A 17590-nucleotide genomic window follows, 5' to 3' on the forward strand; every position below is an offset into this window, starting at 1 on the left:
CTGTGTCCATTCTCAGTGAACGGTCAGTGAGCTGCAGTCTGTGTCCATTCTCATTGAACACAGTGAGCTTCAGTCTGTGTCTATTCTCAGTGAATGGTCAGTGAGCTACAGTCTGTGTCTATTCTCAGTGAATGGTCAGTGAGCTGCAGTCTGAGTCTATTCTCAGTGAACGGTCAGTGAGCTGCAGTCTGTGTCTATTCTCAGTGAATGGTCAGTGAGCTGCAGTCTGTGTCTATTCTCAGTGAACGTTCAGTTAGCTGCAGTCTGTGTCTATTCTCAGTGAACGGTCAGTGAGCTGCAGTCTGTGTCTATTCTCAGTGAACGGTCAGTGAGCTGCAGTCTGTGTCTATTCTCAGTGAACGGTCAGTGAGCTGCAGTCTGTCTCTATTCTCAGTGAACGGTCAGTGAGCTGCTGTCTGTGTCTATTCTCAGTGAATGTTCAGTGAGCTGCATTCTGTCTCTATTCTCAGTGAACGGTCAGTGAGCTGCTTTCTGTGTCTATTCTCAGTGAATGGTCAGTGAGCTGCAGTCTGTGTCTATTCTCAGTGAATGGTCAGTGAGCTTCAGTCTGTGTCTATTCTCAGTGAATGGTCAGTAAGCTGCAGTCTGTGTCTAATCTCAGTGAATGGTCAGTGAGCTGCAGTCTGTGTCTATTCTCAGTGAACGGTCAGTGAGCTGCAGTCTGTGTCTATTCTCAATGAACGGTCAGTGACCTCCAGTCTGTGTCTATTCTCAATGAACACAGTGAGCTGCAGTCTGTGTCTGTTCTCATTGAATGGTCAGTGAGCTGCAGTCTGTGTCTTTTCTCATTGAATGGTCAGTGAGCTGCAGTCTGTGTCTATTCTCAATGAATGGTCAGTGAGCTGCAGTCTGTGTCTATTCTCAGTGAACGGTCAGTGAGCTGCAGTCTGTGTCTATTCTCAGTGAACGGTCAGTGAGCTGCAGTCTGTGTCTATTCTCAGTGAATGGTCAGTGAGCTGCAGTCTGTGTCTATTCTCAGTGAACGGTCAGTGAGCTGCAGTCTGTATCTATACTCAGTGAACGGTCAGTGAGCTGCAGTCTGAGTCTATTCTCAGTGAACACAGTGAGCTGCAGTCTGTGTCAATTCTCATTGAATGGTCAGTGAGCTGCAGTCTGTGTCTATTCTCAGTGAATGGTCAGTGAGCTGCAGTCTGTGTCTATTCTCAGTGAACGGTCAGTGAGCTGCAGTCTGTGTCTATTCTCAGTGAATGGTCAGTGAGCTGCAGTCTGTGTCTATACTCAGTGAACGGTCAGTGAGCTGCAGTCTGTGTCTATTCTCAGTGAACACAGTGAGCTGCAGTCTGTGTCTATTCTCAGTGAACACAGTGAGCTGCAGTCTGTGTCTATTCTCATTGAATGGTCAGTGAGCTGCAGTCTGTGTCTATACTCAGTGAACGGTCAGTGAGCTGCAGTCTGTGTCTATTCTCAGTGAACACAGTGAGCTGCAGTCTGTGTCTATTCTCAGTGAATGATCAGTGAGCTGCAGTCTGTGTCTCTTCTCAGTGAACACAGTGAGCTGCAGTCTGTGTCTATTCTCAGTGAACGGTCAGTGAGCTGCAGTTTGTTTCTATTCTCAATGAACACAGTGAGCTGCAGTCTGTGTCGATTCTCAATGAACGGTCAGTGAGCTGCAGTCTGTGTCTATTCTCAGTGAACGGTCAGTGAGCTGCAGTCTGTGTCTATTCTCAGTGAACACAGTGAGCTGCAGACTGTGTCTATTCTCAGTGAATGTTCAGTGAGCTGCATTCTGTCTCTATTCTCAGTGAATGGTCAATGAGCTGCAGTCTGTGTCTATTCTCAGTGAATGGTCAGTGAGCTGCAGTCTGTGTCTATTCTCAGTGAATGGTCAGTGAGCTTCAGTCTGTGTCTATTCTCAGTGAATGGTCAGTAAGCTGCAGTCTATGTCTATTCTCAGTGAATGGTCAGTGAGCTTCAGTCTGCGTCTATTCTCAGTGAACGGTCAGTGAGCTGCAATCTGTGTCTATACTCAGTGAACGGTCAGTGAGCTGCAGTCTCTGTCTATTCTCAGTGAACACAGTGAGCTGCAGTCTGTGTCTATTCTCAGTGATATGTCAGTGAGCTGCAGTCTGTGTCTATTCTCAGTGAACGGTCAGTGAGCTGCAGTCTGTGTCCATTCTCATTGAACACAGTGAGCTTCAGTCTGTGTCCATTCTCAGTGAATGGTCAGTGAGCTACAGTCTGTGTCTATTCTCAGTGAATGGTCAGTGAGCTGCAGTCTGAGTCTATTCTCAGTGAACGGTCAGTGAGCTGCAGTCTGTGTCTATTCTCAGTGAATGGTCAGTGAGCTTCAGTCTGTGTCTATTCTCAGTAAACGTTCAGTTAGCTGCAGTCTGTGTCTATTCTCAGTGAACGGTCAGTGAGCTGCAGTCTGTGTCTATTCTCAGTGAACGGTCAGTGAGCTGCAGTCTGTGTCTATTCTCAGTGAACGGTCAGTGAGCTGCAGTCTGTGTTTATTCTCAGTGAACACAGTGAGCTGCAGACTGTGTCTATTCTCAGTGAATGTTCAGTGAGCTGCATTCTGTCTCTATTCTCAGTGAACGGTCAGTGAGCTGCAGTCTGTGTCTATTCTCAGTGAATGGTCAGTGAGCTGCAGTCTGTGTCTATTCTCAGTGAATGGTCAGTGAGCTTCAGACTGTGTCTATTCTCAGTGAGTGGTCAGTAAGCTGCAGTCTGTGTCTAATCTCAGTGAATGGTCAGTGAGCTGCAGTCTGTGTCTATTCTCAGTGAACGGTCAGTGAGCTGCAGTCTGTGTCTATTCACAGTGAACACAGTGAGCTGCAGTCTGTGTCTATTCTCAATGAACGGTCAGTGAGCTGCAGTCTGTGTCTATTCTCAGTGAACGGTCAGTGAGCTGCAGTCTGTGTCTATTCTCAATGAACACAGTGAGCTGCAGTCTGTGTCTGTTCTCATTGAATGGTCAGTGAGCTGCAGTCTGTGTCTATTCTCAATGAATGGTCAGTGAGCTGCAGTCTGTGTCTATTCTCAATGAACACAGTGAGCTGCAGTCTGTGTCTGTTCTCATTGAATGATCAGTGAGCTGCAGTCTGTGTCTATTCTCAGTGAACACAGTGAGCTGCAGTCTGTGTCTATTCTCATTGAATGGTCAGTGAGCTGCAGTCTGTGTCTATTCTCAGTGAATGGTCAGTGAGCTGCAGTCTGTCTCTATTCTCAGTGAACGGTCAGTGAGCTGCTTTCTGTGTCTATTCTCAGTGAATGGTCAGTGAGCTGCAGTCTGTGTCTATTCTCAGTGAATGGTCAGTGAGCTTCAGTCTGTGTCTATTCTCAGTGAATGGTCAGTAAGCTGCAGTCTGTGTCTAATCTCAGTGAATGGTCAGTGAGCTGCAGTCTGTGTCTATTCTCAGTGAACGGTCAGTGAGCTGCAGTCTGTGTCTATTCTCAATGAACGGTCAGTGACCTCCAGTCTGTGTCTATTCTCAATGAACACAGTGAGCTGCAGTCTGTGTCTGTTCTCATTGAATGGTCAGTGAGCTGCAGTCTGTGTCTATTCTCAATGAATGGTCAGTGAGCTGCAGTCTGTGTCTATTCTCAGTGAACGGTCAGTGAGCTGCAGTCTGTGTCTATTCTCAGTGAACGGTCAGTGAGCTGCAGTCTGTGTCTATTCTCAGTGAATGGTCAGTGAGCTGCAGTCTGTGTCTATTCTCAGTGAACGGTCAGTGAGCTGCAGTCTGTATCTATACTCAGTGAACGGTCAGTGAGCTGCAGTCTGTGTCTATACTCAGTGAACGGTCAGTGAGCTGCAGTCTGTGTCTATTCTCAGTGAACACAGTGAGCTGCAGTCTGTGTCTATTCTCAGTGAATGATCAGTGAGCTGCAGTCTGTGTCTCTTCTCAGTGAACACAGTGAGCTGCAGTCTGTGTCTATTCTCAGTGAACGGTCAGTGAGCTGCAGTCTGTTTCTATTCTCAATGAACACAGTGAGCTGCAGTCTGTGTCGATTCTCAGTGAACGGTCAGTGATCTGCAGTCTGTGTCTATTCTCAGTGAACGGTCAGTGAGCTGCAGTCTGTGTCTATTCTCAGTGAACGGTCAGTGAGCTGCAGTCTGTGTCTATTCTCAGTGAACGGTCCGTGAGCTGCAGTCTGTTTCTATTCTTAATGAACACAGTGAGCTGCAGTCTGTGTCTATTCTCAGTGAATACAGTGAGCTGCAGACTGTGTCTATTCTCAGTGAATGTTCAGTGAGCTGCATTCTGTCTCTATTCTCAGTGAACGGTCAGTGAGCTGCAGTCTGTGTCTATTCTCAGTGAACGGTCAGTGAGCTGCAGTCTGTGTCTATTCTCAGTGAACGGTCAGTGAGCTGCAGTCTGTGTCTATTCTCAGTGAACACAGTGAGCTGCAGACTGTGTCTATTCTCAGTGAATGTTCAGTGAGCTGCATTCTGTCTCTATTCTCAGTGAATGGTCAATGAGCTGCAGTCTGTGTCTATTCTCAGTGAATGGTCAGTGAGCTGCAGTCTGTGTCTATTCTCAGTGAATGGTCAGTGAGCTTCAGTCTGTGTCTATTCTCAGTGAATGGTCAGTAAGCTGCAGTCTATGTCTATTCTCAGTGAATGGTCAGTGAGCTTCAGTCTGCGTCTATTCTCAGTGAACGGTCAGTGAGCTGCAATCTGTGTCTATACTCAGTGAACGGTCAGTGAGCTGCAGTCTCTGTCTATTCTCAGTGAACACAGTGAGCTGCAGTCTGTGTCTATTCTCAGTGAACGGTCAGTGAGCTGCAGTCTGTGTCTATTCTCAGTGAACGGTCAGTGAGCTGCAGTCTGTGTCCATTCTCATGGAACACAGTGAGCTTCAGTCTGTGTCTATTCTCAGTGAATGGTCAGTGAGCTACAGTCTGTGTCTATTCTCAGTGAATGGTCAGTGAGCTGCAGTCTGAGTCTATTCTCAGTGAACGGTCAGTGAGCTGCAGTCTGTGTCTATTCTCAGTGAATGGTCAGTGAGCTTCAGTCTGTGTCTATTCTCAGTAAACGTTCAGTTAGCTGCAGTCTGTGTCTATTCTCAGTGAACGGTCAGTGAGCTGCAGTCTGTGTCTATTCTCAGTGAACGGTCAGTGAGCTGCAGTCTGTGTCTATTCTCAGTGAACGGTCAGTGAGCTGCAGTCTGTGTTTATTCTCAGTGAACACAGTGAGCTGCAGACTGTGTCTATTCTCAGTGAATGTTCAGTGAGCTGCATTCTGTCTCTATTCTCAGTGAACGGTCAGTGAGCTGCAGTCTGTGTCTATTCTCAGTGAATGGTCAGTGAGCTGCAGTCTGTGTCTATTCTCAGTGAATGGTCAGTGAGCTTCAGACTGTGTCTATTCTCAGTGAGTGGTCAGTAAGCTGCAGTCTGTGTCTAATCTCAGTGAATGGTCAGTGAGCTGCAGTCTGTGTCTATTCTCAGTGAACGGTCAGTGAGCTGCAGTCTGTGTCTATTCACAGTGAACACAGTGAGCTGCAGTCTGTGTCTATTCTCAATGAACGGTCAGTGAGCTGCAGTCTGTGTCTATTCTCAGTGAACGGTCAGTGAGCTGCAGTCTGTGTCTATTCTCAATGAACACAGTGAGCTGCAGTCTGTGTCTGTTCTCATTGAATGGTCAGTGAGCTGCAGTCTGTGTCTATTCTCAATGAATGGTCAGTGAGCTGCAGTCTGTGTCTATTCTCAGTGAACGGTCAGTGAGCTGCAGTCTGTGTCTATTCTCAGTGAATGGTCAGTGAGCTGCAGTCTGTGTCTATTCTCAATGAACACAGTGAGCTGCAGTCTGTGTCTGTTCTCATTGAATGATCAGTGAGCTGCAGTCTGTGTCTATTCTCAGTGAACACAGTGAGCTGCAGTCTGTGTCTATTCTCAGTGAACGGTCAGTGAGCTTCAGTCTGCGTCTATTCTCAGTGAACGGTCAGTGAGCTGCAGTCTGTGTCCATTCTCATTGAACACAGTGAGCTGCAGTCTGTGTCTATTCTCATTGAACACAGTGAGCTGCAGTCTGTGTCTATTCTCATCGAATGGTCAGTGAGCTACAGTCTGTGTCTATTCTCAGTGAATGGTCAGTGAGCTGCAGTCTGAGTCTATTCTCAGTGAACGGTCAGTAAGCTGCAGTCTGTGTCTATTCTCAGTGAATGGTCAGTGAGCTGCAGTCTGTGTCTATTCTCAGTGAACGTTCAGTTAGCTGCAGTTTGTGTCCATTCTCAGTGAACGGTCAGTGAGCTGCAGTCTTTTTCTATTCTCAATGAACACAGTGAGCTGCAGTCTGTGTCTATTCTCAGTGAACGGTCAGTGAGCTGCAATCTGTGACTATTCTCAGTGAACACAGTGAGCTGCAGACTGTGTCTATTCTCAGTGAATGTTCAGTGAGCTGCATTCTGTCTCTATTCTCAGTGAACGGTCAGTGAGCTGCAGTCTGTGTCTATTCTCAGTGAATGGCCAGTGAGCTGCAGTCTGTGTCTATTCTCAGTGAATGGTCAGTGAGCTTCAGTCTGTGTCTATTCTCAGTGAATGGTCAGTAAGCTGCAGTCTGTGTCTAATCTCAGTGAACGGTCAGTGAGCTGCAGTCTGTGTCTATTCTCAATGAACACAGTGAGCTGCAGTCTGTGTCTGTTCTCATTGAATGGTCAGTGAGCTGCAGTCTGTGTCTATTCTCAATGAATGGTCAGTGAGCTGCAGTCTGTGTCTATTCTCAGTGAACGGTCAGTGAGCTGCAGTCTGTGTCTATTCTCAGTGAATGGTCAGTGAGCTGCAGTCTGTGTCTATTCTCAATGAACACAGTGAGCTGCAGTCTGTGTCTGTTCTCATTGAATGATCAGTGAGCTGCAGTCTGTGTCTATTCTCAGTGAACACAGTGAGCTGCAGTCTGTGTCTATTCTCAGTGAACGGTCAGTGAGCTTCAGTCTGCGTCTATTCTCAGTGAACGGTCAGTGAGCTGCAGTCTGTGTCCATTCTCATTGAACACAGTGAGCTGCAGTCTGTGTCTATTCTCATTGAACACAGTGAGCTGCAGTCTGTGTCTATTCTCATCGAATGGTCAGTGAGCTACAGTCTGTGTCTATTCTCAGTGAATGGTCAGTGAGCTGCAGTCTGAGTCTATTCTCAGTGAACGGTCAGTAAGCTGCAGTCTGTGTCTATTCTCAGTGAATGGTCAGTGAGCTGCAGTCTGTGTCTATTCTCAGTGAACGTTCAGTTAGCTGCAGTTTGTGTCCATTCTCAGTGAACGGTCAGTGAGCTGCAGTCTTTTTCTATTCTCAATGAACACAGTGAGCTGCAGTCTGTATCTATTCTCAGTGAACGGTCAGTGAGCTGCAATCTGTGACTATTCTCAGTGAACACAGTGAGCTGCAGACTGTGTCTATTCTCAGTGAATGTTCAGTGAGCTGCATTCTGTCTCTATTCTCAGTGAACGGTCAGTGAGCTGCAGTCTGTGTCTATTCTCAGTGAATGGCCAGTGAGCTGCAGTCTGTGTCTATTCTCAGTGAATGGTCAGTGAGCTTCAGTCTGTGTCTATTCTCAGTGAATGGTCAGTAAGCTGCAGTCTGTGTCTAATCTCAGTGAACGGTCAGTGAGCTGCAGCCTGTGTCTATTCTCAGTGAACACAGTGAGCTGCAGTCTGTGTCTATTCTCAGTGAACGGTCAGTGAGCTGCAGTCTGTTTCTATTCTCAGTGAACACAGTGAGCTGCAGTCTGTGTCTATTCTCAGTGAACACAGTGAGCTGCAGTCTGTGTCTATTCTCAATGTACGGTCAGTGAGCTGCAGTCTGAGTCTATTTGCAGTGAACGTTCAGTGAGCTGCAGTCTGTGTCTATTCTCAGTGAACGGTCAGTGAGCTGCAGTCTGTGTCTATTCTCAGTGAACGGTCAGTGAGCTGCAGTCTGTGTCTATTCTCAGTGAACACAGTGAGCTGCAGTTTCTGTCTATGCTCAGTGAACGGTCAGTGAGCTGCAGTCTGTGTCTATTCTAAGTGAACACAGAGAGCTGCAGTCTGTGTCTATTCTCAGTGAATGATCAGAGAGATGCAGTCTGTGACTAATCTCAGTGAATGGTCAGTGAGCTGCAATCTGTGTCTATTCTCAGTGAACGGTCAGTGAGCTGCAGTCTGTGTCTATTCTCAGTGAACACAGTGAGCTGCAGACTGTGTCTATTCTCAGTGAATGGTCAGTGAGCTTCAGTCTGTGTCTATTCTCAGTGAATGGTCAGTAAGCTGCAGTCTGTGTCTATTCTCAGTGAATGGTCAGTGAGCTTCAGTCTGCGTCTATTCTCAGTGAACGGTCAGTGAGCTGCAATCTGTGTCTATACTCAGTGAACGGTCAGTGAGCTGCAGTCTCTGTCTATTCACAGTGAACACAGTGAGCTGCAGTCTGTGTCTATTCTCAGTGAACGGTCAGTGAGCTGCAGTCTGTGTCCATTCTCAGTGAACGGTCAGTGAGCTGCAGTCTGTGTCCATTCTCATTGAACACAGTGAGCTTCAGTCTGTGTCTATTCTCAGTGAATGGTCAGTGAGCTACAGTCTGTGTCTATTCTCAGTGAACGGTCAGTGAGCTGCAGTCTGTGTCTATTCTCAGTGAACGGTCAGTGAGCTGCAGTCTGTGTCTATTCTCAGTGAACACAGTGAGCTGCAGTCTCTGTCTATGCTCAGTGAACGGTCAGTGAGCTGCAGTCTGTGTCTATTCTAAGTGAACACAGAGAGCTGCAGTCTGTGTCTATTCTCAGTGAATGATCAGAGAGATGCAGTCTGTGACTAATCTCAGTGAATGGTCAGTGAGCTGCAATCTGTGTCTATTCTCAGTGAACGGTCAGTGAGCTGCAGTCTGTGTCTATTCTCAGTGAACACAGTGAGCTGCAGACTGTGTCTATTCTCAGTGAATGGTCAGTGAGCTTCAGTCTGTGTCTATTCTCAGTGAATGGTCAGTAAGCTGCAGTCTGTGTCTATTCTCAGTGAATGGTCAGTGAGCTTCAGTCTGCGTCTATTCTCAGTGAACGGTCAGTGAGCTGCAATCTGTGTCTATACTCAGTGAACGGTCAGTGAGCTGCAGTCTCTGTCTATTCACAGTGAACACAGTGAGCTGCAGTCTGTGTCTATTCTCAGTGAACGGTCAGTGAGCTGCAGTCTGTGTCCATTCTCAGTGAACGGTCAGTGAGCTGCAGTCTGTGTCCATTCTCATTGAACACAGTGAGCTTCAGTCTGTGTCTATTCTCAGTGAATGGTCAGTGAGCTACAGTCTGTGTCTATTCTCAGTGAATGGTCAGTGAGCTGCAGTCTGAGTCTATTCTCAGTGAACGGTCAGTGAGCTGCAGTCTGTGTCTATTCTCAGTGAATGGTCAGTGAGCTGCAGTCTGTGTCTATTCTCAGTGAACGTTCAGTTAGCTGCAGTCTGTGTCTATTCTCAGTGAACGGTCAGTGAGCTGCAGTCTGTGTCTATTCTCAGTGAACGGTCAGTGAGCTGCAGTCTGTGTCTATTCTCAGTGAACGGTCAGTGAGCTGCAGTCTGTCTCTATTCTCAGTGAACGGTCAGTGAGCTGCTGTCTGTGTCTATTCTCAGTGAATGTTCAGTGAGCTGCATTCTGTCTCTATTCTCAGTGAACGGTCAGTGAGCTGCTTTCTGTGTCTATTCTCAGTGAATGGTCAGTGAGCTGCAGTCTGTGTCTATTCTCAGTGAATGGTCAGTGAGCTTCAGTCTGTGTCTATTCTCAGTGAATGGTCAGTAAGCTGCAGTCTGTGTCTAATCTCAGTGAATGGTCAGTGAGCTGCAGTCTGTGTCTATTCTCAGTGAACGGTCAGTGAGCTGCAGTCTGTGTCTATTCTCAATGAACGGTCAGTGACCTCCAGTCTGTGTCTATTCTCAATGAACACAGTGAGCTGCAGTCTGTGTCTGTTCTCATTGAATGGTCAGTGAGCTGCAGTCTGTGTCTTTTCTCATTGAATGGTCAGTGAGCTGCAGTCTGTGTCTATTCTCAATGAATGGTCAGTGAGCTGCAGTCTGTGTCTATTCTCAGTGAACGGTCAGTGAGCTGCAGTCTGTGTCTATTCTCAGTGAACGGTCAGTGAGCTGCAGTCTGTGTCTATTCTCAGTGAATGGTCAGTGAGCTGCAGTCTGTGTCTATTCTCAGTGAACGGTCAGTGAGCTGCAGTCTGTATCTATACTCAGTGAACGGTCAGTGAGCTGCAGTCTGAGTCTATTCTCAGTGAACACAGTGAGCTGCAGTCTGTGTCAATTCTCATTGAATGGTCAGTGAGCTGCAGTCTGTGTCTATTCTCAGTGAATGGTCAGTGAGCTGCAGTCTGTGTCTATTCTCAGTGAACGGTCAGTGAGCTGCAGTCTGTGTCTATTCTCAGTGAATGGTCAGTGAGCTGCAGTCTGTGTCTATACTCAGTGAACGGTCAGTGAGCTGCAGTCTGTGTCTATTCTCAGTGAACACAGTGAGCTGCAGTCTGTGTCTATTCTCAGTGAACACAGTGAGCTGCAGTCTGTGTCTATTCTCATTGAATGGTCAGTGAGCTGCAGTCTGTGTCTATACTCAGTGAACGGTCAGTGAGCTGCAGTCTGTGTCTATTCTCAGTGAACACAGTGAGCTGCAGTCTGTGTCTATTCTCAGTGAATGATCAGTGAGCTGCAGTCTGTGTCTCTTCTCAGTGAACACAGTGAGCTGCAGTCTGTGTCTATTCTCAGTGAACGGTCAGTGAGCTGCAGTTTGTTTCTATTCTCAATGAACACAGTGAGCTGCAGTCTGTGTCGATTCTCAATGAACGGTCAGTGAGCTGCAGTCTGTGTCTATTCTCAGTGAACGGTCAGTGAGCTGCAGTCTGTGTCTATTCTCAGTGAACACAGTGAGCTGCAGACTGTGTCTATTCTCAGTGAATGTTCAGTGAGCTGCATTCTGTCTCTATTCTCAGTGAATGGTCAATGAGCTGCAGTCTGTGTCTATTCTCAGTGAATGGTCAGTGAGCTGCAGTCTGTGTCTATTCTCAGTGAATGGTCAGTGAGCTTCAGTCTGTGTCTATTCTCAGTGAATGGTCAGTAAGCTGCAGTCTATGTCTATTCTCAGTGAATGGTCAGTGAGCTTCAGTCTGCGTCTATTCTCAGTGAACGGTCAGTGAGCTGCAATCTGTGTCTATACTCAGTGAACGGTCAGTGAGCTGCAGTCTCTGTCTATTCTCAGTGAACACAGTGAGCTGCAGTCTGTGTCTATTCTCAGTGATATGTCAGTGAGCTGCAGTCTGTGTCTATTCTCAGTGAACGGTCAGTGAGCTGCAGTCTGTGTCCATTCTCATTGAACACAGTGAGCTTCAGTCTGTGTCCATTCTCAGTGAATGGTCAGTGAGCTACAGTCTGTGTCTATTCTCAGTGAATGGTCAGTGAGCTGCAGTCTGAGTCTATTCTCAGTGAACGGTCAGTGAGCTGCAGTCTGTGTCTATTCTCAGTGAATGGTCAGTGAGCTTCAGTCTGTGTCTATTCTCAGTAAACGTTCAGTTAGCTGCAGTCTGTGTCTATTCTCAGTGAACGGTCAGTGAGCTGCAGTCTGTGTCTATTCTCAGTGAACGGTCAGTGAGCTGCAGTCTGTGTCTATTCTCAGTGAACGGTCAGTGAGCTGCAGTCTGTGTTTATTCTCAGTGAACACAGTGAGCTGCAGACTGTGTCTATTCTCAGTGAATGTTCAGTGAGCTGCATTCTGTCTCTATTCTCAGTGAACGGTCAGTGAGCTGCAGTCTGTGTCTATTCTCAGTGAATGGTCAGTGAGCTGCAGTCTGTGTCTATTCTCAGTGAATGGTCAGTGAGCTTCAGACTGTGTCTATTCTCAGTGAGTGGTCAGTAAGCTGCAGTCTGTGTCTAATCTCAGTGAATGGTCAGTGAGCTGCAGTCTGTGTCTATTCTCAGTGAACGGTCAGTGAGCTGCAGTCTGTGTCTATTCACAGTGAACACAGTGAGCTGCAGTCTGTGTCTATTCTCAATGAACGGTCAGTGAGCTGCAGTCTGTGTCTATTCTCAGTGAACGGTCAGTGAGCTGCAGTCTGTGTCTATTCTCAATGAACACAGTGAGCTGCAGTCTGTGTCTGTTCTCATTGAATGGTCAGTGAGCTGCAGTCTGTGTCTATTCTCAATGAATGGTCAGTGAGCTGCAGTCTGTGTCTATTCTCAATGAACACAGTGAGCTGCAGTCTGTGTCTGTTCTCATTGAATGATCAGTGAGCTGCAGTCTGTGTCTATTCTCAGTGAACACAGTGAGCTGCAGTCTGTGTCTATTCTCATTGAATGGTCAGTGAGCTGCAGTCTGTGTCTATTCTCAGTGAATGGTCAGTGAGCTGCAGTCTGTGTCTATTCTCAGTGAACGGTCAGTGAGCTGCAGTCTGTGTCTATTCTCAGTGAATGGTCAGTGAGCTGCAGTCTGTGTCAAAACTCAGTGAACGGTCAGTGAGCTGCAGTCTGTGTCTATTCTCAGTGAACACAGTGAGCTGCAGTCTGTGTCTATTCTCAGTGAATGATCAGTGAGCTGCAGTCTGTGTCTCTTCTCAGTGAACACAGTGAGCTGCAGTCTGTGTCTATTCTCAGTGAATGATCAGTGAGCTGCAGTCTGTGACTATTCTCAGTGAACGGTCAGTGAGCTGCAGTCTGTTTCTATTCTCAATGAACACAGTGAGCTGCAGTCTGTGTCTATTCTCAGTGAACGGTCAGTGATCTGCAGTCTGTGCCTATTCTCAATGAACACAGTGAGCTGCAGTCTGTGTCTGTTCTCAGTGAATACAGTGAGCTGCAGACTGTGTCTATTCTCAGTGAATGTTCAGTGAGCTGCATTCTGTCTCTATTCTCAGTGAACGGTCAGTGAGCTGCAGTCTGTGTCTATTCTCAGTGAATGGTCAGTGAGCTTCAGTCTGTGTCTATTCTCAGTGAATGGTCAGTAAGCTGCAGTCTGTGTCTAATCTCAGTGAATGGTCAGTGAGCTTCAGTCTGTGTCTATTCTCAGTGAACGGTCAGTGAGCTGCAGTCTGTGTCTATTCTCAGTGAACACAGTGAGCTGCAGTCTGTGTCTATTCTCAGTGATATGTCAGTGAGCTGCAGTCTGTGTCTATTCTCAGTGAACACAGTGAGCTGCAGTCTGTGTCTATTCTCAATGTACGGTCAGTGAGCTGCAGTCTGAGTCTATTTGCAGTGAACGTTCAGTGAGCTGCAGTCTGTGTCTATTCTCAGTGAACGGTCAGTGAGCTGCAGTTTGTGTCTATTCTCAGTGAACGGTCAGTGAGCTGCAGTCTGTGTCTATTCTCAGTGAACGGTCAGTGAGCTGCAGTTTGTGTCTATTCTCAGTGAACGGTCAGTGAGCTGCAGTCTGTGTCTATTCTCAGCGAACACAGTGAGCTGCAGTCTCTGTCTATGCTCAGTGAACGGTCAGTGAGCTGCAGTCTGTGTCTATTCTCAGTGAACACAGAGAGCTGCAGTCTGTGTCTATTCTCAGTGAATGATCAGAGAGCTGCAGTCTGTGACTATTCTCAGTGAACGGTCAGTGAGCTGCAGTCTGTTTCTATTCTCAATGAACACAGTGAGCTGCAGTCTGTGTCTATTCTCAGTGAATGATCAGAGAGCTGCAGTCTGTGACTAATCTCAGTGAACGGTCAGTGAGCTGAAGTCTGTGTCTGTGAAGTCGAGGAGGCGGGAGCTCGGAGCAGCGCGAGTCCGGGGTCGGCGAGAGGCCTATAAAGGCCAGCGGGAGCTCGGAGCAGTCAGTCGAGGAGGCGGGAGCTCGGAGCAGTCAGTCGAGGAGGCGGGAGCTCGGAGCAGCGCGAGTCCGGGGTCGGCGAGAGGCCTATAAAGGCCAGCGGTAGTCAGTCAGTCGAGGAGGTGGGAGCTCGGAGCAGCGCGAGTCCGGGGTCGGCGAGAGGCCTATAAAGGCCAGCGGGAGTCGAGCAGTTCGAGCAGTCAGTCGAGGAGGCGGGAGCTCGGAGCAGCGCGAGTCCGGGGTCGGCGAGAGGCGGGGCTTGTGCAGCTACAGGGAGAAGGCAAAAAAACAAAGGTGACGTCACAGCCTAGGGGGTAAGTGATTGGCTGGTGATTGGTGAGTAGTTTTTCTTTTTCTTCTTATATTGGTCAGTAACTTTTAACATTGTTATTACCAGTTTAAGTGTATCTAAGGGTTAAGACATGGCAGGAGAGCTCGGTCGGGTGTTATGCTCCTCCTGTACCATGTGGGAACTCAGGGACGCTTCCGGTGTCCCTGACGACTATGTGTGCGGGAAGTGTATCCGCCTCCAGCTCCTGACGGTCCGCGTTACGGAATTGGAGCTGAAGGTGGATTCACTCTGGAGCATCCACGATGCTGAGAATGACGTGAGTATCACGTGTAGTGAGTTGGTCTTACCGCAGGGAAAGGGTCCACAGCCAGATAGGGAATGGAAGACCAGCAGGAAGAGTAGAGCAAGGAAGGTAGTGCAGGGGTCCCCTGTGGTCATCCCCCTGCAAAACAGATACACCGCTTTGGGTACTGTTGAGGGGAATGACTCATCAGGGGAGGGCAGCAGCAGCCAAGTTCATGGCACCGTGGCTGGCTCTGCTGCACAGGAGGGCAAGAAAAAGAGTGGGAGAGCGATAGTGATAGGGGATTCAATTGTGAGGGGAATAGATAGGCGTTTCTGCGGCCGCAACCGAGACTCCAGGATGGTATGTTGCCTCCCTGGTGCAAGGGTCAAGGATGTCTCGGAGCGGGTGCAGGACATTCTGAAATGGGAGGGAGAACAGCCAGTTGTCGTGGTGCACATTGGTACCAACGACATAGGCAAAAAAAGGGATGAGGTCCTACGAAACGAATTTAAGGAGCTAGGAGCTAAATTAAAAAGTAGGACCTCAAAAGTAGTAATCTCGGGATTGCTACCAGTGCCACGTGATAGTCAGAGTAGGAATCGCAGGATAGCGCAGATGAATACGTGGCTTGAGCAGTGGTGCAGCAGGGAGGGATTCAAATTCCTGGGGCATTGGGACCGGTTCTGGGGGAGGTGGGACCAGTACAAACCGGACGGTCTGCACCTGGGCAGGACTGGAACCAATGTCCTCGGGGGAGTGTTTGCTAGTGCTGTTGGGGAGGATTTAAACTAATATGGCAGGGGGATGGGAACCAATGCAGGGAGACAGAGGGAAACAAAAAGGAGCCAAAAGCAAAAGACAGAAAGGAGATGAGGAAAAGTGTAGGGCAGAGAAACCCAAGGCAAAGAACAAAAAGGGCCACTGTACAGCAAAATTCTAAAAGGACAAAGGGTGTTAATAAAACAAGCCTCAAGGCTTTGTGTCTTAATGCAAGGAGTATCCGCAATAAGGTGGATGAATTAATTGTGCAAATAGATGTTAACAAATATGATGTGATTGGGATTACGGAGACGTGGCTCCAGGATGATCAGGGCTGGGAACTCAACATTCAGGGGTATTCAACATTCAGGAAGGATAGAATAAAAGGAAAAGGAGGTGGGGTAGCATTGCTGGTTAAAGAGGAGATTAATGCAATAGTTAGGAAAGACATTAGCTTGGATGATGTGGAATCTATATGGGTAGAGCTGCAGAACACCAAAGGGCAAAAAACGTTAGTAGGAGTTGTGTACAGACCTCCAAACAGTAATAGGGATGTTGGGGAGGGCATCAAACAGGAAATTAGGGGTGCATGCAATAAAGGTGTAGCAGTTATAATGGGTGACTTTAATATGCACATAGATTGGGCTAGCCAAACTGGAAGCAATACGGTGGAGGAGGATTTCCTGGAGTGCATAAGGGATGGTTTTCTAGACCAATATGTTGAGGAACCAACTAGGGGGGAGGCCATCTTAGACTGGGTGTTGTGTAATGAGAGAGGATTAATTAGCAATCTCATTGTGCGAGGCCCCTTGGGGAAGAGTGACCATAATATGGTGGAATTCTGCATTAGGATGGAGAATGAAACAGTAAATTCAGAGACCATGGTCCAGAACTTAAAGAAGGGTAACTTTGAAGGTATGAGGCGAGAATTGGCTAGGATAGATTGGCGAATGATACTTAGGGGGTTGACTGTGGATGGGCAATGGCAGACATTTAGAGACCGCATGGATGAAGTACAACAATTGTACATTCCTGTCTGGCGTAAAAATAAAAAGGGGAAGGTGGCTCAACCGTGGCTATCTAGGGAAATCAGGGATAGTATTAAAGCCAAGGAAGTGGCATACAAATTGGCCAGAAATAGCAGCGAACCTGGGGACTGGGAGAAATTTAGAACTCAGCAGAGGAGGACAAAGGGTTTGATTAGGACAGGGAAAATGGAGTACGAGAAGAAGCTTGCAGGGAACATTAAGGCGGATTGCAAAAGTTTCTATAGGTATGTAAAGAGAAAAAGGTTGGTGAAGACAAACGTAGGTCCCCTGCAGTCAGAATCAGGGGAAGTCATAACGGGGAACAAAGAAATGGCGGATCAATTGAACAAGTACTTTGGTTCGGTATTCACTAAGGAGGATACAAACAACCTTCCGGATATAAAAGGGGTCAGAGGGTCTAGTAAGGAAGAGGAACTGAGGGAAATCTTTATTAGTCGGGAAATTGTGTTGGGGAAATTGATGGGATTGAAGGCAGATAAATCCCCAGGGCCTGATGGCCTGCATCCTAGAGTACTTAAGGAGGTGGCCTTGGAAATAGCGGATGCATTGACAGTCATTTTCCAACATTCCATTGACTCTGGATCAGTTCCTATGGAGTGGAGGGTAGCCAATGTAACCCCACTTTTTAAAAAAGGAGGGAGAGAGAAAACAGGGAATTATAGACCGGTCAGCCTGACCTCAGTAGTGGGTAAAATGATGGAATCAATTATTAAGGATGTCATAGCAGTGCATCTGGAAAATGGTGACATGATAGGTCCAAGTCAGCATGGATTTGTGAAAGGGAAATCATGCTTGACAAATCTTCTGGAATTTTTTGAGGATGTTTCCAGTAAAGTGGACAAAGGAGAACCAGTTGATGTGGTATATTTGGACTTTCAGAAGGCTTTCGACAAGGTCCCACACAAGAGATTAATGTGCAAAGTTAAAGCACATGGGATTGGGGGTAGTGTGCTGACGTGGATTGAGAACTGGTTGTCAGACAGGAAGCAAAGAGTAGGAGTAAACGGGTACTTTTCAGAATGGCAGGCAGTGACTAGTGGAGTGCCGCAAGGTTCTGTGCTGGGGCCCCAGCTGTTTACATTGTACATTAATGATTTAGACGAGGGGATTAAATGCAGTATCTCCAAATTTGCGGATGATACTAAGTTGGGTGGCAGTGTGAGCTGCGAGGAGGATGCTATTAGGCTGCAGAGTGACTTGGATAGGTTAGGTGAGTGGGCAAATGCATGGCAGATGAAGTATAATGTGGATAAATGTGAGGTTATCCACTTTGGTGGTAAAAACAGAGAGACAGACTATTATCTGAATGGTGACAGATTAGGAAAAGGGAAGGTGCAACGAGACCTGGGTGTCATGGTACATCAGTCATTGAAGGTTGGCATGCAGGTACAGCAGGCGGTTAAGAAAGCAAATGGCATGTTGGCCTTCATAGCGAGGGGATTTGAATACAGGGGCAGGGAGGTGTTGCTACAGTTGTAC

This window comes from Pristiophorus japonicus, chromosome 8 (assembly GCF_044704955.1).
Source record: "Pristiophorus japonicus isolate sPriJap1 chromosome 8, sPriJap1.hap1, whole genome shotgun sequence".
Classification (NCBI taxonomy): Eukaryota; Metazoa; Chordata; class Chondrichthyes; family Pristiophoridae; genus Pristiophorus; species Pristiophorus japonicus.